General features: G+C 43.4%; 1 protein-coding gene and 1 pseudogene across 3 annotated transcripts in view; one reads left to right on the top strand and one right to left on the bottom strand.

Annotated features, from left to right (window-relative positions):
• The window catches only part of Znrf1 (zinc and ring finger 1), a 95492-nt gene that overhangs the window by 17039 nt on the left and 56267 nt on the right, over positions 1 to 22186 (top strand). The window lies entirely within an intron of this gene.
• LOC127209592 (biogenesis of lysosome-related organelles complex 1 subunit 1-like) lies at positions 3510 to 3936 on the bottom strand (annotated as a pseudogene).

Raw genomic sequence — 22186 nt, forward strand, 5'->3', positions numbered from 1 at the left:
GACAAGCACTAAGTTCTGGCTCTGTAAAGCCCCTTAAGGACTTACCAAGCGAACCTCACCTGCTTCACTTGTTGGCCTGGTCCTGGGAACGGGAGTACCATGTGGTCTTAAGTGACACAGGGTCTGAAGTGGGGTTAGGCATCACACTGAGACCTACTTTAATCAGCGTTGATCTGCATCCTTATGTGAACCAAAAGTAGATATAGCCTCTGCTCCTTATGTTGGTGCTGTGAGCTAGCCTATTGAAAGATGGGCTTTAAAGAGTTTTTTTAGGGGAGTGGAGAAATGGCCCAGCAGTTAAGAGTGCTTAGGTGCTCCTTCAAGGGACCCAGGTTCAATTCCCAACACCTACATGGTGGGTACTGTCTGTAGCTCTAGTTGCAGGGAATCCCATGTTCTCTTCTCGTCTCTGAGGGCACCAGGCACACACATGGTGGGTACACACATACACAGACAGAACACCTCTACACATACAATCATTTAGAAACTTGGTTTTTTGTTTGTTTTTCGAGACAGGGCCTCTACCTGTGTAGCCTTGGCTGCCCCAGGCCGCTGTATGTTTTGTTCCTGTCTTCCGTAAGTTTGGGTTGTCCTTATTCTATGCTCTGTCCATCCCTTTCTCCGCTCCCTGCCATCTGAAACCTTTCAGTTCTTTTAGTTGCTCCTCTTAAATTTTTGGCCTGCATACTTCAACAAATCTAAAGTTAAATCAGTATTATTTTCCTAAATAAGAACCCACAGTTTGTGTTACATGTTGCTTTGGTTCTGTATTATAATCCACTTTGGTTTTGTACCCTAACATTAGTTATTGCTATTCTTACCTGATAGTGGCTGCTCCCTTGGGCTCACCCGCCTGCTCCCCTGCCTTCACCTCCTGCTGCTTCCTCCATCTTACTTCATGGCTCTGGCTGTATTCCCTGGTACCAGAGGTGGGCTACATGGTTGATTTTTTTTTTTTTTTTCTGTCTACTACTGTAGTTTTTTTTTTTTTTCCCTGCCTAAATTTATTTTTACAGACATTGGATAATTTAACTGGACATACATATACATGCATAAGTATATGTATATATATGGGTTTTTATATATTATATATATATATTTATATATCTCTGGGAGGTGCATGTATGTGTCTTTGCTTATAGGTTTATTTATTTTTCTCAATAGTTTGACAAAGATACTGCTGTGTTTTGTTTAGTTTCTAAAGTTGCAATGATGAGGTCTGCTTCTGAAGTCTTAGAGCTAATCTTTTGTCTGCTGCTCTGTTCTCTCTGTTCTTGGTCTCCTGAAAGCTTACTATAATGTGATCCTCACTTGATTTACTTTTGTCCTGGTGGTTATTTGTACTTGAATACAAGATCTCATATCCTTCAAACCACTTAAGAAAATGCCTTGCATTTATATTTACAATTTTTACATTTATTTATTTATTTTTGAGACAGAGTTTCCCTGTGTATCCCTGCCTGTCCTGGACTCCCTTTGTAGACCCGACTGGCCTCAAACTCACAGCGATCTGATCCACCTGCCTCTGCCTCCCGAGTGCTGGGATTAAAGGCTTTATTTATTTATTTATTTATTTTTTAAAGATTTATTACATATACAGCGCTCTGCCTGCTTGTACCCCTGCAGGCCAGAAGAGGGCATCAGATCTCTTTATAGATGGCTGTGAGCCACCATGTGGTTGCTGGGAATTGAACTGAGGACCTTTGGAAGAGCAGCCAGTGCTCTTAACCGCTGAGCCATCTCTCCAGCCCCCTAAAGGCTTTATTTTTTAAATCTTCTTGGAGCTCTCCTTTTAGAAGTTGTGGGCATCATGGACCGGTCCTCCTCCTGTCCTCTGTGTTCTTTGACTTTCATCTCTGCAGTTCTTGTCTTTGCCTTTCAATACACAGATTGTTTCTTCACCTACTTTTCATTTACAGCTTTGTGCTTCATTGAATCACGTTTTAAGTTCCTTGTGGTAATAAAGTGGGCTATTATTCACTTCTTGCCTTCAAATCACCCTATTTATGCTTTTCTTGTTTTCTCTTTTGGGGAAAGGAAGTGGGGTTTAGGCTGGCTGCCCTTTTACATTCTCTTCCTGCTCAAAACTTCCGTGAAGCCTTATCACTCTGGCACCATGCTGTTGAGCAAACAAGCACTGTGATCATGGGGCAGGCAGGAAGCTAGAGCCCAAGTGGCTTTGTGCTCCATTCCCAGAGGAAGAGCAGCAGCTCCTGAGTCACGCGGGGAAACCTCACAGCATTGTACCTCTGGGGGCTCACAGCTGCAGCGGGAATCTGTTTCTATAGCAACCAGAGGCTTAACTCTTCCTCTGTCCTCAGAGTGTGCAGAGAAGAGACAGGATAAAGTTCTGTGCCCTGGGCAGGCTGGTCCCTTTTCACCCCTTTGACCTTATTGTCTAGTATAGTAGCCACTAGCTGTAGGTGGTTATTTAAAGTACAATTAATTACATTTAAAAATCTGTTTCTTGATTTATTTTTATTTTTTAAATTATTTTTTAGTTTACTTTTGTTTTTAAGACAGTATCTTTAAAAATTGCTAATAAAAGCCCAGACTGGACTGAACTGGACCACATACAATGGGCCAGCTTAGCCTTGAATACAAGGCAGTCCTTCTGTTGGCCTCATTGTACACCACTGTGACGACTAAAATTTTATTGCTTAGTCAGAGTCACCTGCATTCCAGGGCTAAGCACCTACAGATGGCTAGGGAGTGGCACAGATGGGCAGCACACATAAGGAACAGTTCCAGAACTGTTGAAAGTTCTGTAAGTCGGTACTGTTCTAAGCTCTGCCACGGGATTCTCAGTCAGCTCACTTGCTAGCTGTGTAGGTCAGCAAACCTCTTGGTGCCCAGAGTCAGAGGCTTTCTTTCAAGTCACCACCGTTGTGCACCGCCTGCGTTTTAAGAGAACCCAGAGAGGACCCTGGGGTCTGAGGATGGCTTGCGGGTCACTGGTGGTCCCAGCCTACTCCTTTCACCCGTGGTTTGGTATCACGTGAAGAGAAACAGGAAACTGGGAAGGTCCTGTCAGGTAAGCTTTGGGGAGAGTGAAGACTAACTCTGCATGGATTGGTTGGTTTTATGCAACTGTGATTAAGCTCAGATGCTGGAGGACAAGCTTATGAGACGGCTGGAGAAATCTAACTCATCTCAATGCAAAGTTGACATCTCATGAAAATACAATGGAACCAATTATTTTGCTAAATAGAGTTCTTTTTTCTTTCCTTTTTTTTTTTTTTTTTCTTTAATACTTTTGGTTTTTCGAGACAGAGTTTCTTTTGTAGTCCCTGATGTCCTGACTTCCTTTGTAGACCAAATTGGCCTGGAACTCACAGAGATCCACCTGCCTCTGCCTCCTGAGTGCTGGGATTAAAGTTGTGCACCACCACATCCAGCTCTTTTTTTGCTTTTTTTTTTTTTTTTTAAGAATGGAAATGTGTGTCTTTATTCATGGCCCACCAGTGCCCCTTGTCCAGGAGAGTGAGGTGAGAGGAGTGGGTTTTAGACTAGGACAGCGCAGACTGCAGCTGCCCTTTGGATTCTAGCGCTGTGGCGATGCACATGTCCAGCTTGGTGTTCTGAGCCCAGCTCTCCACATCTCCAATTTCCTTAAGTGCCTGGTTGAAGTTCACCATTACAATACACTGGCCAGTCTGCTTGGTAAACTGGGCAGCCTGGATCTATAGGGTCTTCACCTCATGGTCCAGCTTCCTCTGGTTCATGTTGGCCGGGGCCACACCCACATGGTGATCCACCCAAGCCTTAGTCAGGCGGATTGCTGCAGTGAGAGCCTCTTCCTCCTCTTCTGCAGCTCCTTGCGCTCCTGCTTACCCTGGTGTCCTTCGAGCAGGCGGGACAGCATTGTTGGGGCTGGCTGGGTGTGGGCACGATGGGCCCTTCCCTAAGGCTGGGGGAGCTGGATTGCACCTTGGCTCCAGGTTCTGGGAACTGAACCCTCGTCTCCTGGGGAAGAGCAGCCAGTACTCTTAACTGCTGAGCCATTCCTCTAGCTCCCACCCCCAACTTATTTTTTTCTTTTCTTTTTTCTTTTTGGAGATAGAGACTTACTCTGTAGCACTGGCTGGTCTAAACAGTCTGTGTTCTGTAAGCCAAGCTGGCCTTGAACTCAAGAAATTGGCCTGCCTAAAGGTGTGAGTCACGCTATCTTGCCTAAAAACAAAAAAACAAAACAGTGCCCTCCTCTGTTTCTCTAACAGCCACTGCACTCGTGTACAAAACTCTTCCACACACATATATACATAATTCAAGATAGTCTTTTTTATAGTTGTTTTTTCATTTTAAATTCATTTATTTGTTGTTATGTATACAGTACTCTGCCTGCAGGCCAGAAGAGGGCATCAGATCACATTACAGATGGTTGTGAGCCACCATGAGGTTTCTGGGAATTGAACTCAGGACCTCTGGAAGAGCCATCAGTTCTCTTAACCTCTGAACCATCTCTCCAGCCCAAGATAAAGTCTTAAAAATTTGGGAGACAGCTAGGTGTGGAAGGTACTTGTTTCATGCCGTAGTTAGCTTCAGTTGTCATCTTGACTCACTTGGAAAAAGAGAACCTCAGTTGTTGACTTGCCTCCATTGGCTTGGCCTGTAGGCCTGTCTGTGGGCATTTTCTTGGTTACTGATAGGCACAGAAGGGCCTTACATGCCTGGGTATGTGCCCTGGCTGTATAAGAAAGCAAGCTGAGCAAGTCACAGCCAGTAATAGCTTACTGAAATCTTACTCACAGTCTCTCTCTCTCTCTCTCTCTCTCCCCCCCCCCCCCCCAATTTCATTCCCCAGTCACATACAGCAGCATTTTATTGGCAGAAGTCCAGATAGACCAAGGTGGGGCCTGCAGTCATCTGCTAGGGTTAGGGTTATGAGTGAAATTATTGGACCACATAGAGGGGTCTTATGTGAGGTCAGTCCACCAGCCCCAACCTCTGAGCAGCTGTTAGGTAGGTATCAGGGTGGCAAGCGTCCTGATGTCCCTGACTCCTCCAATAACCTGTGGGACAATGAAATGACCAGTCATCCAGCACATTGTTTGAGTTAAAAGACCTCTGCTCTGTGTTCAGGTGGACATGTGAACTATCCCTAAGTGCCCTTTCTAAGTGACTGGGAATTGTTTGATGATGAGGATTGAATCCAGGGCTTTATCCATATTAGGTAAGTGCTCTGCCAGAGTCTCTGGGAAGTCCAGCTTAAACTGGCTTCAACTCCCTATCCTCCTGCCTCAGCCTGCCAAACGCAGGCATGCACTACCACATTTGGTGGTGTGTTGGGTTTATTTTTGTTGTTGTTTTTAAAATAAAGAAGAAACATTGGGGGCGGTGAGAGTGTGTATGTGGAGGTCATTAGGTCTGTTTGGTGGCAAGAGCCCTTAGCCACTAAGCCATCTCACTGGCCTGGTGGTGGTTTTTTTTTTTTTTAAAACAAGATGTTGCTATTACAATGGTGATTGAGGCCTTGTAGGGCAAAGAGTTAAGGTATTGTCACCCAAAACCTAGGAATAAGGTTTAGAATGAAGCTGAACCCATTAGCCAACAGCAGGGCTATTTATTGAGTTCTGGTTAATGACATGTGTCTTTTTCCCTCCTTTCCCAGAGAAAGTGAAGCAATGAGCAGACTAGGAAAAGTACTTGGGAAAGTTCTGTAATGATCTGAACTTGAGCCAGGCTTAACGCTTGAAGACTTGAACTCTTCCCTGCTGTGACTCTTGCTTTTATAACAATCTGGGCTGTATTAGGTAATGCATCTTTTTTAAAGCAGGCAAGTAGACTTGTAACAAATAGTAATGCCTGATACAGTTTTTGACAGCAGACATTTATTTAATTAATGCTTACTAAAACTCTGCACTGTTTAAATGCATTTAGTATACTCACTCTTTGTCTTTGCCCTATGACATATTTGGCAAATGCAGAAACTAAGCCCCTGCACATACCAAGAAAGTGCTGTGGCTTTAATGGATGGCATCTCATACTATTATTAAGTTGCCGTTTAGAAATGCAACTATTCGGATTCTTTTTAATCCTATTGGTCTTTTCCTCATTTACAAACTTTTGTAGTTCTGTAAAATGGAGAAATAATACACATTTTCTTACCTCTGTCAGCCATGAGAGTTGTGTTCTTCTTCTTATGAGCAGTCCCCTTAACAGCTTTGACTCCAACTAGACCTACAGTCTATTGACCCTGCTTCCTTTTCCCTCTCCTGCCTGTCTTTCCCCCTTTATTTTATTTTTTAATAATTTATTTAATTTTATTTTATGTGCATTGTTGTAAGAGTGTCAGATCCCTTGGAACCAGAGTACAGATAGTTGGGAGCTGCCATGTGGGTACTGGGAATTGAACTCTGGTCCTTTGGAAGAGCAGACAGTGCTTCTAACTGCTGAGCTATCTCTCCAGCCCCTCTTTCCCCCTTTAAATAGCTAAGTTCAGTTTGGGCTGGGTGCATGCCTATAATCCTAGCATACATGCCACCTCACAATACATTGGTTAGTGGCTATGTAATCATATTAATAAATGTGATTTTAAATGTATTCATAAGTTTATATCCATCAGCCTTATGCATATCCCAAAATATTTACCCCAGTCTCAAATTTGCCTGAGAGGAAAGCAAATGAGTAGGCACTAAAAAGTAAAACCCAGTTCACAAAACAGTCACGTGAAGTAAGGAGGTAGTAACCCTCAAGCCATAGAAGAAAACACTTGAAAGTCACAAAAAGCCTCATTTTTCTGGTTCTATGCTTCAAGTGGCCTGAAGAGTGAGGGAGGTCAGTATCTAACAGGCAGATGAGGGCTGGGCTGTAATTAGTAAGAGGTTCCGTTATTAGTTTAGTGCAGCGCAGGTCCGACTTACAGAAGATTGCAGAAGGACCAGAGGGAAGCTCAGTCTCCCAAGTTCAGCAGGACCAGCTCTTCTTGCTGCTAGCACCCATCTGACTATGAAAACCAGCTACTCTGTTTCAGTCTTGGCCAGCAGTGAATTCAAGGACCTGTTGCCTCAGTGTCAGTGTTCCTAGCCAGCTCTCAGGCAGGCTTGCTTAGCCGCCTTGGGCTCCTGGCTATAAGGACCCATCTTTGTCAGCTAAGTTTCTGCTCTTTTATCCTGAAGGACTATAGGACAGGCTACCAAAAATGTTGAATCAACTTAATTCCTTTGAGCTACTAACATTTTATTTTATTTTTTGCTACTAACATTTTAAACGTTTATAAAGAATGCTGGTACTTTAATGGTACTTGGACAAGTAATATTGTTCAGTATATATTTGTATATACCTACATATGTTTAATGAATGAAACCCTGTGTGATTCACTTTCTTTAATGTGTTCAAGGAAAGCCGTTGGGCTATGTAACACTTAGAGAGATCCAGTTGCATTGATCTGAGGTGGAAGAAAGGGGCCAAGAACTTGGCATTTCTTGAGTGCCTGATTTGTGCCAGGCACAGAGGCAGAACTTTACATATATTCCCACTTTTCCTTTATAACAATCCCAAACATAGGAGGAAATTCCTCCCATCGTATAGATGGGAGGTTACAGCACCAGAGTTTCTGTCTGACATCTGCATTGCATTTCACAACCTTTAGAATGGCAGCATTTAAATGTGGTTGCGTTTGTTCTCTTTCCTGTTGCACAGTTGACAGGAAATGTTGCTGTAGGCGGGTAGGAGCACTAGATGGTTTTGCTGAGATCTTTGGGATCTTCTCTTTGGCCTGTAACAAACTCTAAAGAATGGGGCCACCCTGATAGGTTAATCTGTGCAATGTCAGGTTCACCGTTCTTCATATTTTAGTTCCTGGATTTTCTTTTGATTGCTTTGTTTTTTATTTTTATTTTTGACAAGGTCTGACTGCATAGCACAGGCTGACCTGGAACTCACAATGCAGACAGCCTAGCTGGCCTTGAATTCAGAGAGAGTTACCTGCCTCTGCCTTCCACCTGCTGAGATAACTGGCTTTTTAATATATAAATTGAGAAACCACAAAACTTTATGATAAGATATGAAACAGTCTATGCTAAGGAAATTAATTGAAACTGGCTTGTGAACCCTTTTTCCTTCCTCCTGGCCGTTGGGTTTCTGGCTCCAAGTCCCTATGAATTTTTTTTTGCTTGTTTGTTTGTTTGGTTGGTTTTGTTTGTTTGTTTGGTTTGGTTGGTTGGTTTTGGTTTTTTGAGACAGGGTTTCTCTGTGTAGCCTTGGCTGTCTTAGACTTGCTTTGTAAACGAGACTGGCCTTGAACTCACAGAGATCCACCTGCCTCTGCATCCTGAGTGCTGGGATTAAAGATGTATGCCACCATGACCGGCTGTCCCTATGATTTTGAGACCTTATTCAAAACCTGTTTCTATTATTAGGTAATAAAATCTGCCTTAAGATTTAGTGAGTGGCTTCCTGGGTTTGGACAGTGGCTCAGTTGATAGAGCTCTTTCCGTACAAACATGAGGGCCTGCGTTCAATCCTCGGAACCACGGGGAAAGCCGGGCCTGACGCTGTGTGTCTGTCATCTTAGTGTTGGTGACAAGTGGATCCCATGGGCTTGCTGGCCACTCAGTCAACCTAGCACACTTGGCCAATTCCAGGCTGCTAAGAGACCCTGTCTCAAAAAGAGAAATTGCTGGACAGCATCTGAAGCAGGATGCCAGAGGTTATCCTGGCCTCTGCACACTTGCACCCACATACATGCAATCCCCCGCCCCCACCCCCCACACACAAGTTAATGACTTACAGCCGTAATAATTCTGTGATACAGGAACGCAGGCAGGGCTCAGCTGGCTTGCTCTTTGTGTGGCAGTAGCTGGCATGATTGTATTCAGACAGCAACTGCAGCTGTGTTGGCTAAGATAACTGCTGGAGTCTACCATCTTGACTGACATGATAGGAGGCAGCAACCCCTCTCTCCATGTGACTCTGCTCTGTCTGACTGGCTGGGGCTTTATTATATGACAACTATGTTCCAGGAGAAAAGCGTTCTAAGCGACTAAGGCGGTGACTAATGTTTTTCCTAGGTCATAATCCCATTTTTAACTTGTATGAAAATTCCCCAGCTAGGACTGGAATGTAGTTGAGAAGGGAAGCACTTAGCATGGTGAGGGCCTGGCTTTCATTCCCTACCACCAAAACAAAGTAGCAAGGAGAAACCTCTTGCTCTGCCCCGACGCACTGGTGTGAGTGAGCGCTGTGCTTATGTGATGTGTAGAGCAGGTGCTCTTTCTCTGAACAACAACTCTAACCCTGGTTTGGTTTTTTGTTTTTGTTTTTTTCTTTTTTGATTTTTTTTTTTTTTTTTTAAAGACAGGGTTTCTCTGTGTGGCCTTGGCTGTCCTAGTACTCACTTTGTAGACCAGGCTGGCGCCAAACTTAAGAGATCCCACTGCTTCTGCCTTCCAGTGCTAGGATTAAAGGCGTGCACCACCACTACCGGCTATTCCTGGCTTTTTAAAAGACACTTTTATTTAGAGTTGTTTGAAATAAGCGTCTTATTATTTAACCCTTGCTATCCTCAAACTTAGGGTCTTCCTACCTATGCCTCTCAGTGCTGCAAGTACAGGCATGTACCACCACACCCAGCAAACTTTAGGACAGTCTTTAAAATTCCCAGCAAAATGGAGAGGAAAGGTGTTTTGTTTTAGCTCATATGTAAATGTGTTGTACTATGCATTAATTTTAAAGATCTTAAAAAATATTTAAAATCCAGAACCATTTGTTAAAAAGAGGATTCTAGAAACCTGCAAGAAGAACATCGTGACGGGTGAATCTGGACCCAGGAGCCTCTGCTCAAACTATTGCACTAACCAAGGACAATACAAATAGTAATCATCGAACCCCTATTCTGATCTAGCCAATGGACAGGACATTCTCCACAGTTATGTGGAGAGCGGGGACTGACTCTGACATTAACTCTGGTGCCCCATATTTGACCACCTCCCCCTTGGTAGAGGGGCCTGGTGGCACTCAAAGAAAGAATAAGCAGGCTACCAAGATGAGACTTGACAGCCTATGACCATATAGTGGGAGACGAGGTCCTCCTCAGTCATAGACCTAGGGGAGGGGAATAGGGTGAAAGAGGGAGGGAGGGAGGGGTGGGAGGACACAAGTGATGGGATAACAGCTGAGCTGTAATCTGAAGGGAAGTTAAGGATTCTCTTCCATCTTTTTGGGGAGGCTGAGACAGGAAGATCAGGAATTCAAGGCTTGTACTGACTCCCATGCCTTGCTTTGTTTTAAAGCTACCTTTGTACCAGTGAGTATCCAAGCTGCCTGGTAAGGTTTGGTTCACTTTTCCCTGAGTGAAAGATTGCTTTTTATTGTTGTTGTTTGTTTTTCAAGACAGGGTTTCTCTGTGTAGCCTTGGCTGTCCTAGACTCACTTTGTAGACCAGGCTGGCCTCGAACTCACAGAGATCCGCTTGCCTCTGCCTCCCGAGTGCTGGGAGTAAAGGTGTGCGCCACCACGCCCGGCCGAAAGAGTGCTCTTAAGGGATTTTTAAATTTTATTTATTTATTTATTTATTTATTTATTTATTTATTTATATTATTTATTTATTTATTTATTTATTTTTGGTCTGTTTTTGCCTAAGCGGCTATCATATTATCACTCCAGGCAGAAGTGTTTTTATCTTTTCAGGAAGCTGTGAGAGGAAGTTCACGCTGTGCACTACTACTTCTTTCCCTCAGCTTAACTTACACAGAACTGTTAATCTTAACAAACGTTGGCACTTTCTTCTTCACCAGGCTTTTCCTATCCAGTTCACGTAACTAGTATTTATTGAGAATTTAAATAGACAAGAGCCATTTTAGGCCTTATTAAACATATAGGAATGATTAATTGTAACTCTTGTTGTTAGAGGACTTTACAGTTTAGTAAAAGTTAACAAGTGTAAACACACAAGTACTTGTAAAAGGCAGTGTGTGGGGGTGGGGTAGAGACCAACTTTCAGAACCTTTTGGCTTGCAGGAGCTTCCAAATACAAAACCTTGACTTTCAGTATTAAACCCTGGCTGTCTCTTGCCGCTGCTGCAATACACCCTTTTTGGGCCAGAGTCTTCCACCTCTGTGGCTCACTTTCCATTTTTCTTCTTTTCTTTCTCCCTCCTTCCTTCCTTTCCTTTTCTTTTTGAGACAAGGTTTCTCTAGTCATGGCTGTTCTGGAACTTCCTTGGTATAGACCAGGGTGACCTCGAACTCAGAGATCCATCTGCCTCAGAGAGCTAAGATTAAAGGTATCCCCCACCACACCTGGTCTCCCTAAAAGTAGAATTCTTTTGATTGTTTGAACACCCCCTCCCTATATAGCCATGGCTGTCCTGGGACTCCTCCCTTTCCGTCCTGTTAAAAGAAGGGGTGGGAGTTTATTTTTAGCAGATCTTCTGGCAAGTGTCTTAGTTGGAGATATTAGAGCGGTGCTTGTCTGGTGCCCTCAAGGACCTGGCTTTGGCACGTGTTCTTTAAGCATTTGGTGTGAGTACGTTTTCTTTTAATTTTGCCCGTACCCGTGCAGTCCCCGTTTCCTGTGCCAGTACCAGAATAACCCTGGCTAGGGATCAAGAAAAGCCTGGTAACTGACCTAAAATTAAATGCTTAGACTCTGTTTGCCCTTTGCATTACGTTTTGTTACTGAGCCTCTTTCCACCTTGGACGAGGCTGGGAAGGAGACACTTGGAGTAGTTGTCCTAGACACAGCAGGGCCGGAGTAAGCAGGAAGGCCACTGTTATAAACACAGATGGGGGCAGTAAAAATTGGCTGGGCTTAAAATAATTTTAGTTCAACATAAGGATGCTGGACATCACCAGTCGTTGGCTTTCCCCACGTGAGCCATAGCAGTGCTGACTCTGACCCTGACTCTGCTGCGCCAGGCCCAGATGCCTGTGGTATCCTCCAGCTCTGCTCTGCTGCTGTTTAACAGCTCACCCAGCAGTCCCCATTGAGAATATGCTGTTTATCTGTGATGCCTCTCAGATGGTAGGAAATCATTCAAGCCTCAAGCAAGGGGCTCTTGCCCAAGACTGGCTTATTCTGACTATAAAATAAATTGCTTTTCTTGATGGTTTTATCTCCCCTTATGTACATTTGCTGCTAGTATAGTAGAAAATAGTAAGTACGTAAGTAAGTAAATAGTAGTAAGCTTTGTATCCTGAAGGGGCTTTTGCATGTAGGTAATGGGTAGTAGAGTGAAACATGTTTAAGCATAACCCTTTAGAGTTTAGTGTTTGAGTGTGTGGAGACATCAGAGTCACTTTTTTAAAAATGTAGGATTTTAGGCAGATGAGATGTCTTATGGGATAAAGGTGTTTGTCACCAAGCCTGACAACCTGAGTTCTACACACACACACACACACACACACACACACACACACACACACACACACACACACGAGGTAGAGGAGGAGAGGGAGAGAGGGAGAAGCATTTCAAATATATATACATACTTAAATAGCAAATATATACTTATTACCAAGATGAAATATCTATATTTTTATGTGACTTTATACTGTTTTGGATATTTGTTTGTTTATATATTGCATTCTTGGCTAGCCTGGAATGCAATATATAGCTTATGATTACCTCAAACTCAAGGCAAGCTTTCTGCCTCAGCTTCTCAGCACTCTGAGATTATCGGTGTGAGTCAGCATAGCCAGCTTGGATTCCTTGTGCTCACACTGTTTCAGTGAGTCCTGTAGTTTTGTGTGTGTTAATAGGAACAAGGCTAGAGATGTACATTCAGTTCCTAGTGTTTAAAAGGAAAAGACAAACAAACAAACCAAAATTCCACCATGTTTGCCTTTTATTTATTTATTTTTTTTATTAATTTATTCTTGTTACATCTCAATGTTTATCCCATCCCTTGTATCCTCCCATTCCTCCTCCCCCCCATTTTCCCATTATTCCCCTCCCCTATGACTGTTCCTGAGGGGGATTATGTCCCCCTATATATTCTCATAGGGTATCAAGTCTCTTCTTGGCTACTTGCTGTCCTTCCTCTGAGTGCCACCAGGTCTCCCCCTCCAGGGGACATGGTCAAATGTGAGGCACCAGAGTACGTGAGAAAGTCGTATCACACTCTCCACTCAACTGTGGAGAATATTCTGACCATTGGCTAGATCTGGGAAGGGGTTTAAAGTTTACCTCCTGTATTGCCCTTGGCTGGTGCCTTAGTTTGGGCGGGACCCCTGGGCATGTTTGCCTCTTTTAAATTTCCTTTTGAAATTCAGTACTGTGTGGTGTTCTTGAGATGGTCCATGCATGTACAGCATAAAGCTGGTCTGTATGCAGTTAATTTGAGCACATTATAGTTATTAAGTCACAGTGAGCACCTTTGTATGTTCATTTCTACTCATTAGCATGGAGGAGTGCTGTGGGTTTTGTGTGTTCTGGACTCTTGCCTCTCCTAGTGCAGACAGATGGTCCTGTTATAGTTGTGTTTCTTACCTTGAGTCCTTTGTCATTTCTGTCATGCTTAGGACTGCTGTAAGGAAAGGCCACTGAGTGAGTACTTTGCTCCAGATGCCAGCATGATGGTTTCTTTAGAGGCTTCTGTCCTTGGCTGGCAGATGGTCACCTTTTCCGGGTTTCTCCACATGGTCTTCCTTTTGTGTCTGTATCTCTTACAAGGATATCAGTCTTCTCTATTAGGGCCTGCCCCAAAGCCTCATTTTAAGGTGCTGACTTGGCTTCTAATACATCATTGGATTAAAGCAAATAAAGTGGACCCCTTGCTTTGTTCCTTCACAAGGAGAATGCTCTTGGAGTTACAGTGAGGTTCTTGGAGCTATTGTTCTTAGGTCAGAGAAGGTTCTTTGTGTCCTCTTTTCTCAAGAATGAAGAGCATGAGGCCTGCCTCAAGTTAGAGCTCATTTTCTGAGCTCGGAAAGATAATATAGGCTGTCTCTAAGGCTGATTTGGAAGACAGTAGCTTCAGACCAAGCAGGTAACAGCAGAAAAAGGTACAAGTACTTGGCAGGCCAATCACAGGCATGAAGGTCTCATTCAGTCCAGTCCTTCTGTTGCTCTTCTGCCCTTCAGTGTTTCTGTGAGACACCCCGCATTTTTTGATCCGGCTTCTCTACCTTATCACTATAGTGCTTTTCCTTTGGTCGCTCTTAGGAGTGGCTCCTCTTTGATCTACTCATCTTTTTTCTTTGGCTGAACTCTAGGCCTCTTCCTCAGCTTTAGTTGTATGCTCTGAGCTACCATTGCTGTTACTCCTAGTATATGCATTTTCTTTAGTATGTGCACAGAATTGTGCAGGCATCACAACACAGTTGGTTTTAGAACGTTTTCTTTATCCCCCAATTGGGGTGGGGGGAGAGAGAGGGAGGGAGGAAAGGAGGGAGAGAGAGTGTGTGAGTGAGTGTGTGTGTGTGTGTGTGTGTGTGAGAGAGAGAGAGAGAGAGAGAGAGAGAGAGAGAGAGAGAGAGAACATGTATGCCATGGCACAGTATGAAGGTCAGAGGACAGCTTGCAAGCATCACTTCTGTCCACTATATTGCTCCCAGGAATCAAACTCAGTTCCTTTACCTGCTGAGCCATCTGGCTGGCCTATCCCATACCTTTATAAAAATGTTGTCAGAGAAGGGGCTGTTTATTTGAGACAACATCTTGTCCTTAGCCCAAATTGACCTGAAACTCATTGTGTAGCTCCTGCTGGCCTTGGACTTGCTGTAGCCTTTCTGCCTCAGCATCCCAAGAGGTCCAGTGTGCACCACTATATCCATCCCTCATGCCCGGCAGACGGCCATTTCCTCCATACCTCCTGTAGCCCAATGCAGTCTACTTTCTGTCTATATAGATTTATATTTTTTTCTTTTAGAATATACTTAAATTTTTTTCTAGGTTCTCTTTTAAATGTATTCTATAGGCTTGTTTTTGTTGTTTTAAGACAGGATTTGTGTAGCCCCCTCAAACTTAGTATGTAGATGAGTATAATTTGAACTCTTGATTCTCCTCCCTTGACCCTCTCAAGTACCTGGAACTACAGGCCTGGTTTCCCACAAACTGTTTAATCATGGATTTTTAGAGACGGGGTTGAGGACAGAAGCAAGGTGTCCCAGTGTAGCCTAGGCTGGACTAGAACTCACTGTGAAGACCAGGCTGAGCTTAAATTAAAAATAATCTCCCTGCTTCATTTTACAGGTGCTGGAATTCTAGGTATGAGCCACTGTGCCTGGCTTGAGGAATAGTTTTATCCTGTTTGTGTTGTTTCTTTCTAAGAATCACTTTGATATTAACATAAGAAGCCATGTGGTAATTTAGTATTCAGGATTCATAGTTATGGAATATATAGTGAAATTATTCTTAGATCTTTTGATGAAGCTGGCAATTACATTTCCTGAGATGATCCAATACAAATGCATCCTATTTGCTGTTTTAGGAATTATGGAAGCCAAATTGCATGAATTAAACTAATTCTCAGATGAACTCCCTGGGGCTTCCTGATATATCTGTAAGTTTCTTGGATGGAAACGGCATTAAATCACTGCTTCAGAAATAGTGGTATACAGAATCAGCTCAGCTCAGCTCAGGGAAGATTAACCTTGGTTACCTGGAAGGTTGGAGCCAGCCTCTGCTAGGTGAACCTGTCTCAGACAACAGTGAACGCAAGGCAAAGCAAATATGGACAAAAAGGTTCAATCAAGGATCATGTTTTGTATGTAGTTGTCATGTCTCCATGGTTGTGTTTATTCTAGAATACTCTCTTCTCTCTTCATAACATTGAAACTTCTAAAGAACTAAGACCAGGCATGCTTTGTATTTGCGTTTGTCAGATTGTTTCTCTTAGATTTGGACTCAGGTTAAATGTCCTTTGCGGGCAAGAACTGGAGATGATGTGTGCTCTTCTGTGTCCGTGTCACTTCACTCCATCAGTCAGCTAGTGTCTGCTAGGCAAAGGGGATCTGTGGTTTGATAACTGGAGTGATGTGAGTGTCTCATATCCTGGCCATCTTGGCCTCAGGTTTTAGAATCATTAATAATCATCTCTGCTACTGAACTGCACTCCAGCCGGCCTCTCTCCAAGAGTATTCATTTACTTCCTTACTTGTTATTATTTGTTTGCTTTGTTTGTTTGTTTGGTTGGTTTTTCGAGGCAGGGTTTCTATGTGTAACAGCCCCGCCTGTCCTGGACTCATCTTGTAGACCAGGTTGGCCTCGAACTCACAGAGATCCACCTGCCTCTGCCTCCAGAGTGCTGGGATTATAGGCCTGTGCTACCCTGTCTGGCTATGCTCCTTGTTCTGTTGGATTGCTTTGTAGCTTACTGTGAGGTCATCTTAAACAGGACACAGACCTGGCCAGTAACGACAAATTGTAGGGAAGCAGAGATGTCCTTTTCTTTCTGCCCCCTCTACCCGCCATGGGGAGAGGTATTTGGAACACAGGGCTTTCTGTTATATGGGCAGGGCAGGCGTTTGTGTTGCTGTGACTGGAACTTCCCAGGATTTTCATTTTCAGTACTGAAAGTCATACTTGAAAGTGGTTTTAAGACTTGAATTTCTTCTCTTGCATGCGTATTGTGAAGTAACTATATAGTTGACATCTTTCTCATCGTTTAGGAAGTCCTAGGATCTTGACGCTCAGATCATTACTAACCCTGATTGCAGAAGTCTTACAGAGAAGGCGCGGAATGGCAGCTAGTAGTCAGGAGGAGAAGTGAGATCATGAATTACAGCGTAGAGTGTCTTTCCCTGCTTAATCTTCTGTTCTGGAGGGCATCAGTGCATCAGCATGTAAAATGTGAGAAGCATGGTTTTCTTTTTAGGACGATTAAACCTGAGAAAATCATTATATTTTGAAATGAAAGGCCTCATGGCTCACTCTTTTGAGCCTCTAGTTTCTGGGGCTTAAAAATCTTAATATATGTAACTTAAAAGCCAGGGTCTTGTTTCGAGCAGCAAATAGAAAGAATTGTGTTTAGAGCATGTTCCCTCAAGTCGTAGCTGAGACCCCAGCATTGATGTGCTATTCAGCTTTCTGTAACTGAAACAGGGAGCTGGAGAGGTGGCTCAGCGGTTAAGAGCACTGTCTGCTCTTCCAGAGGTCCTGAGTTCAATGCCCAGCAACCACATGGTGGCTCACAACCATCTATAATGAGACCTATTGTCCTCTTCTGGCATGCAGATGTATGTGCAAGCAGAACACTATATAAATAATAAATAAATAAATCTTTTTTTTTTTTTTTTTTAAGAAACTGAAATAATCCACCTAAAAAGCAGAAAAGTCTGCTTTTGCCTTAAGTTTCAGAGGTTTTAGTCCATGGTCATTTTGCCCCATTGCCTTTGGGCCTGTGGTAAGGCAGTGACTCTTGGGAGAAATGTGTAGCAAAGAAAGCAAGAGAAGAGAGTAAGGATGGGTCAGGAAACCAATAAACCAGTATCTCTTCCTTAAAATGTTGATTATTATTGTATGTGTGTGTACATACATGGTATAGGGGGCGGGAGCACATGCCCAGTGCAGTGTGCATCTGGAGGTCAAAGGACAACCTGTGGGGTTGATTCTCTCCTTCCATTGGACCTAGGTCTCCAGGCTTGCACAGCACGTGCCTTTACCCACAGACTCATTTCTCTGGTACCCCAAATCCCTTTCAAGGGTATGCTCTCATATGACTGGAAAAATTGCAACTAGACCCACCTCTTAAAAACTCTACAGTCTTCTCATTAGTGCCCAGATTATGGACAATGGTTTTTGGCTTTGTTGCTTTGTTTTTATATAGCACATGGCTTTAAAAGACATTCAAGCCATGGCAACTGGATATAATAGGTGTCAAATATTCAGTCAAAAATACAAAACCAGCAGCTGGGTATAGTGATGAAGCCTATCATCCAACACTTGGGAGCCTAAAGGATTGTGGTGATGTGAGGCCTCAGTGAGGGCTACAGAGTAAAGACCAAGCCAGTCTGGCTACAAATGAAATGAAACCCTGTCTCAAAACAAACAAAAACATATCTTTGCTTTAGAGTACAAATTGCAGCTGCCCCAATATAAATTTAGGAAATGTCTGTATTTTTTTTTCTTTCTTTCTTTGCTTTTTTTTTGTGGGGGGGGGGGGAGGAGAGTTCAAGACAGGGTTTCTCTGTGTGGTCTTTTCTTTTCTTTCTTTCTTTCTTTCTTTCTTTTTTCTCCTGTATTTTTCTTTTGGTAGTTCAACTACCTTGACACCATCTCCACCTGGCTTGTCACGTGCTGATGTCTTGAGGGAACAAAAGTTTTGTAGTGCCAGGCTTACTGTCTGAAAGAAGGAAGAAAGGGTATTTATTCACAAATGGCTCAGAAATGTCAGTGAGCATTTCTGGTCATTAACTCCTTTGGTTTTAGAATTAGAACAGATAAGCTTCTGTGGTTGAGATACCTTTGGATGTTTCTATAGTAAGTGATCTGGTGCAGGTGGGTGTTTATGTGTTTTGAGACACATTTCCCTGTGTAAACCAGGCTGGCCTCAAGCTCACAGCTAGCCTCTACTTTCCAAGTGCTGGGATTAAAGGTGTGTGCAACCATGCCTGTCTTAATTGGTAGTTCTTTTTTGTTTGTTTGTTTTGTTTTTTTCTGAGACAGGTTTTCTTTGTGTAGCCTTGGCTGTCCTGGACGCTGCTTTGTAGACCAGGCTGGGCTTGAACTCAAAGAGATCCACCTGCCACTGCTTCCCTGAGTGCTGGGATTACAGGTGTGCGCCACCTTGGCTGGCTAAATTGGTAGTTCTCAACCACAGGTGTTTCACAATCATTTGAGGAACATTTAAAAAATTTTAGTATGAAATTATTATAGATGTGTCCAAAGTTGTAAGAACAGTGGTGCGCCCTTGAGCCTTCACTATTTCCTGCAAGGACTGATTTTATGTAACTGTGCTTTCTCAAAATAAGAAATGACCTTAGAGCCATTGGTACAATTCACAACCCTTATTTGGATTCCTCAGTCTTACATGGCCTCATTTGTGTATGAGTGTTTCTGTATGCTCGTGTTTTATCATTTGTGTAGTTCATGTATTCAGCGTCACGGAGATATAAAATTGGTCCATTGGAGAGAGCACTTTGGTACTACCACTCTCTTCTTCCTCCCCCATCATTAGTCATTATCAAAACTTATCTGTTCTCCATTTCTGTGATTTTGCCATTTTTATAATCCTATGTAATTAAAATCACGTTGAGTATAACTTTTGGGATTAGTTTTGGGTTTTGTTTGTTTGTCTGTTTTATTTCTGTCAACATGATCCCTATTCAAGCTCTTATTTTAAAAAAAAATTTTTTTTTAGCTGGGCATGGTAGTGCACGCCTTTAATCCCAACACTTGGGAGGCAGAGACAGGCAGATCACTGTGAGTTCCAGGACAGCCTGGTCTACAGAGCAGTCTAGGACAGCCAGAGCTACACAGAGAAACCCTGTCTCCAAAAAAATAAATAAATAAAAGGTTTTTAATGTATATTTATGAGTGCTCTAGCTGCATATGCACCTGCAGGCCAGAAGAGGGCATCAGATTCCAGTATAGATGGTTGTGAGCCACCATGTCCTTGCTGGGAATTGAACTCAGGATCTCTGGAAGAGCAGACAGTGTTCTAATCCACTGAGCCATCTCTCTAGCCCTCAAGCTCTTTTTTTTTATTGCTAAATAATATTCCATGGTGTGGATAGATAACCATTTGTTTAACTCATCTGAGGAACTTTTAAAAACAAAAGAAAACACTAATACAGGGTTTCAGATATCATGGCGCATACCCATTAGGGAAATAGAGCCAAGAGGATCGTGAGTTCCAGGCCAACCTGGGCTGTATAGTGAGATCCTATCCCCCTTAGCACACCCCACCTCCCCTCAAAAAAGAAACAAAACCAAAAACCCTCCAAAGGTTAGAACAATGCTTGTCCAGCAGACACAAGCCCATCCTTCATTCCCCAGCACCTAAAAAACCAAAGCATATCTGCCTTGGCTCACCACATTACCACCTTCCACAGCTGCCTGCCCCTCGCAGCTTTTTATTACGCTTGTTCATCATCGTATATTGTTCTGTCCATCCATTGACCTCTTTTGACTAGTTTCCAAATAAACTGTACAGTTATCTCTGGGTTTTTGTTATTTTGTTGGGTTTTCTTGTTTGTTTGTTTTTTGAGACAGGGTTTCTCTCTGTATGTGTAGTCTTGGCTGTCCTGGACTCCTCTCTGAATATTTTAATACAGTACTCAGTGGTATTTTCTTTGTAAAATTTATATATAATGAAATACACACTAAGTATATGTTTACTGAGTTTTGCTCTCGGTCCAACCCAAATCCCTTTTTAGACAGAGAAGTTCACATTCCCCACCCGCCTTACAGACCCAAAGAGATCTCCGGATTCGATGCCCACTCTGTCAGGGATGCTTGCTGCTTGTTCCTCTGGTGTGAATGCTGACCTTACTCCTGCAGTCAAACTGAGAAGCAGCCACTCAACAACACCCACACTTGCTTTATCACAAACTGCTCATCTGTGACTCCCTTCCGCCCCTCATCTTATTGTTACGATTTGCCAAATGCAGACTTTATCTGTAGGCTCTGTCCGCAAGGATCCTGCTTCTGTGGAGCACAGACTTACACATTGAAAGCAGAACTTACACAAGAAAGCCCTTGTGAAAAGACAACTCTGAGCCTGCAGACAGGAGCAGCTTTCTTATTGAGTGTCCCAGCCAATAAGGATGTGCAGACATCCTCTGACTAAGCCCTGTGAGGTGCCTAGATTGGACCCGAGGGAGGGACCTCCTGAGGAAACAGGCTCTGGAAGTCCTGCCTAAGGTGGGCTCATTGCCTTCCTGGGCCTCTATTTATAGGCCTCAGAGGGAATCTAAGGGATTTTATATCACCTCCCACCCTACCTTATAAAATTAGTTCAGGTGGGTGGCTAGAACCATGAAGTTAAACACCAATTATCTAAATATACATGGGAGGTGGGAACAGAGGGTCAGAAAAGAACCCATGTTCTCTAACTTGAGGATTCCAACTGCAAAGATAAAAATGGCAGCTGCCTCCTCTTGTCTGCAGCTGTCTAGGGCTACTTGAACCTTCATAGCTTTCCTGCTTGTGTTTCCAGGACTCAGACTAAAAGTGCTTCATGCTGGAAGCACCACTTGCGTATTACTTTGTTTGGTTTTGGTTTTGAGACAGTCTTTACTATGTGGCACAGGCTGACCTCTAACTCAGGATCTCCCTGCCCTTGCCTCAGCATCCCCTAGAGAGTGCTGGGTTAGTGGTACTGGTGTGCACTGCTGAGCCTGCTATAATTTGTGCATTAAGTAAGTAAACAAATTCAGCTGTCTGAACTAGAGTTTTCCTCATGAGCTTCCATCGTTCTGTTTCTGTGCCCTTTTTCTTTTTTCTTTCTTTTTATTTTTTGTTTATTTATTATTTATTTATTTTTGATTTTCCAAGACAGGATTTCTCTATGTAGATAAGGCTGGCCTCGAACTCAAAGTGATTCTCCAACCTCTGCCTGCCGAGAGTTGGGATTAAAGGCATGCGCCACCACACCTGGCTTTGGCTCTATATTTTTAACACATCCTGTCACATTTTAAAAGAAAATTTGACATTGGAGACAGGGATTAGCATATTTCTATGGCGTCCTGGTCTCGTGTTCCGGGTGAGTGGTGGGCCCACCCTGTCATGGCAGCTCAGCGTCTTCTAGTGGATGTTCCTCTGCTGATCAGTCTTCCAGGCCTAGGCGGAACTTTGCTTTTTGTTGAATCCATAATAGACCCTTTCAGCTAATGGTGGTGGTCCATTTAAAATTACTTGTTCCAGCCAGGCATGGTGGCACATGCCTTTAATCCCAGCACTCGGGAAGCAGGGGCAGGTGGGTCTGTGAGTCCAAGGACAGGCCAGGGCTGTCTTGTTCCCTCCTTGTTGGCAGTTGGCTTTGTGCCTTCCCTTCCTCCAGCAAGGCCCCTTAGTTCTCCGTGGTTTTGTGGTTCTCTTGGGAAAGGCAGAGGTCCTTGTGGAGATAATTAAGCTAGTGGTTTCACGTGTGCACATTATCTTCACAAGCGTGAAGAGCTTTCAGCGTTTGATTCAGAAATGTAGTTTCTGACGTTAGCAGTTTGGATTTGAAGGAGGACACCAGAATCCAGCAACTCTTGTGGACTGGACCATTCTCAGAGCTCTGTGGACTGGGCCGTTCTCAGAGCTCTGTGGACTGGGCCGTTCTCAGAGCTCTGTGGACTGGGCCGTTCTCAGAGC

The sequence above is a fragment of the Acomys russatus genome, chromosome 26 (genome assembly GCF_903995435.1).
Source record: "Acomys russatus chromosome 26, mAcoRus1.1, whole genome shotgun sequence".
NCBI classification, from domain to species: Eukaryota; Metazoa; Chordata; class Mammalia; order Rodentia; family Muridae; genus Acomys; species Acomys russatus.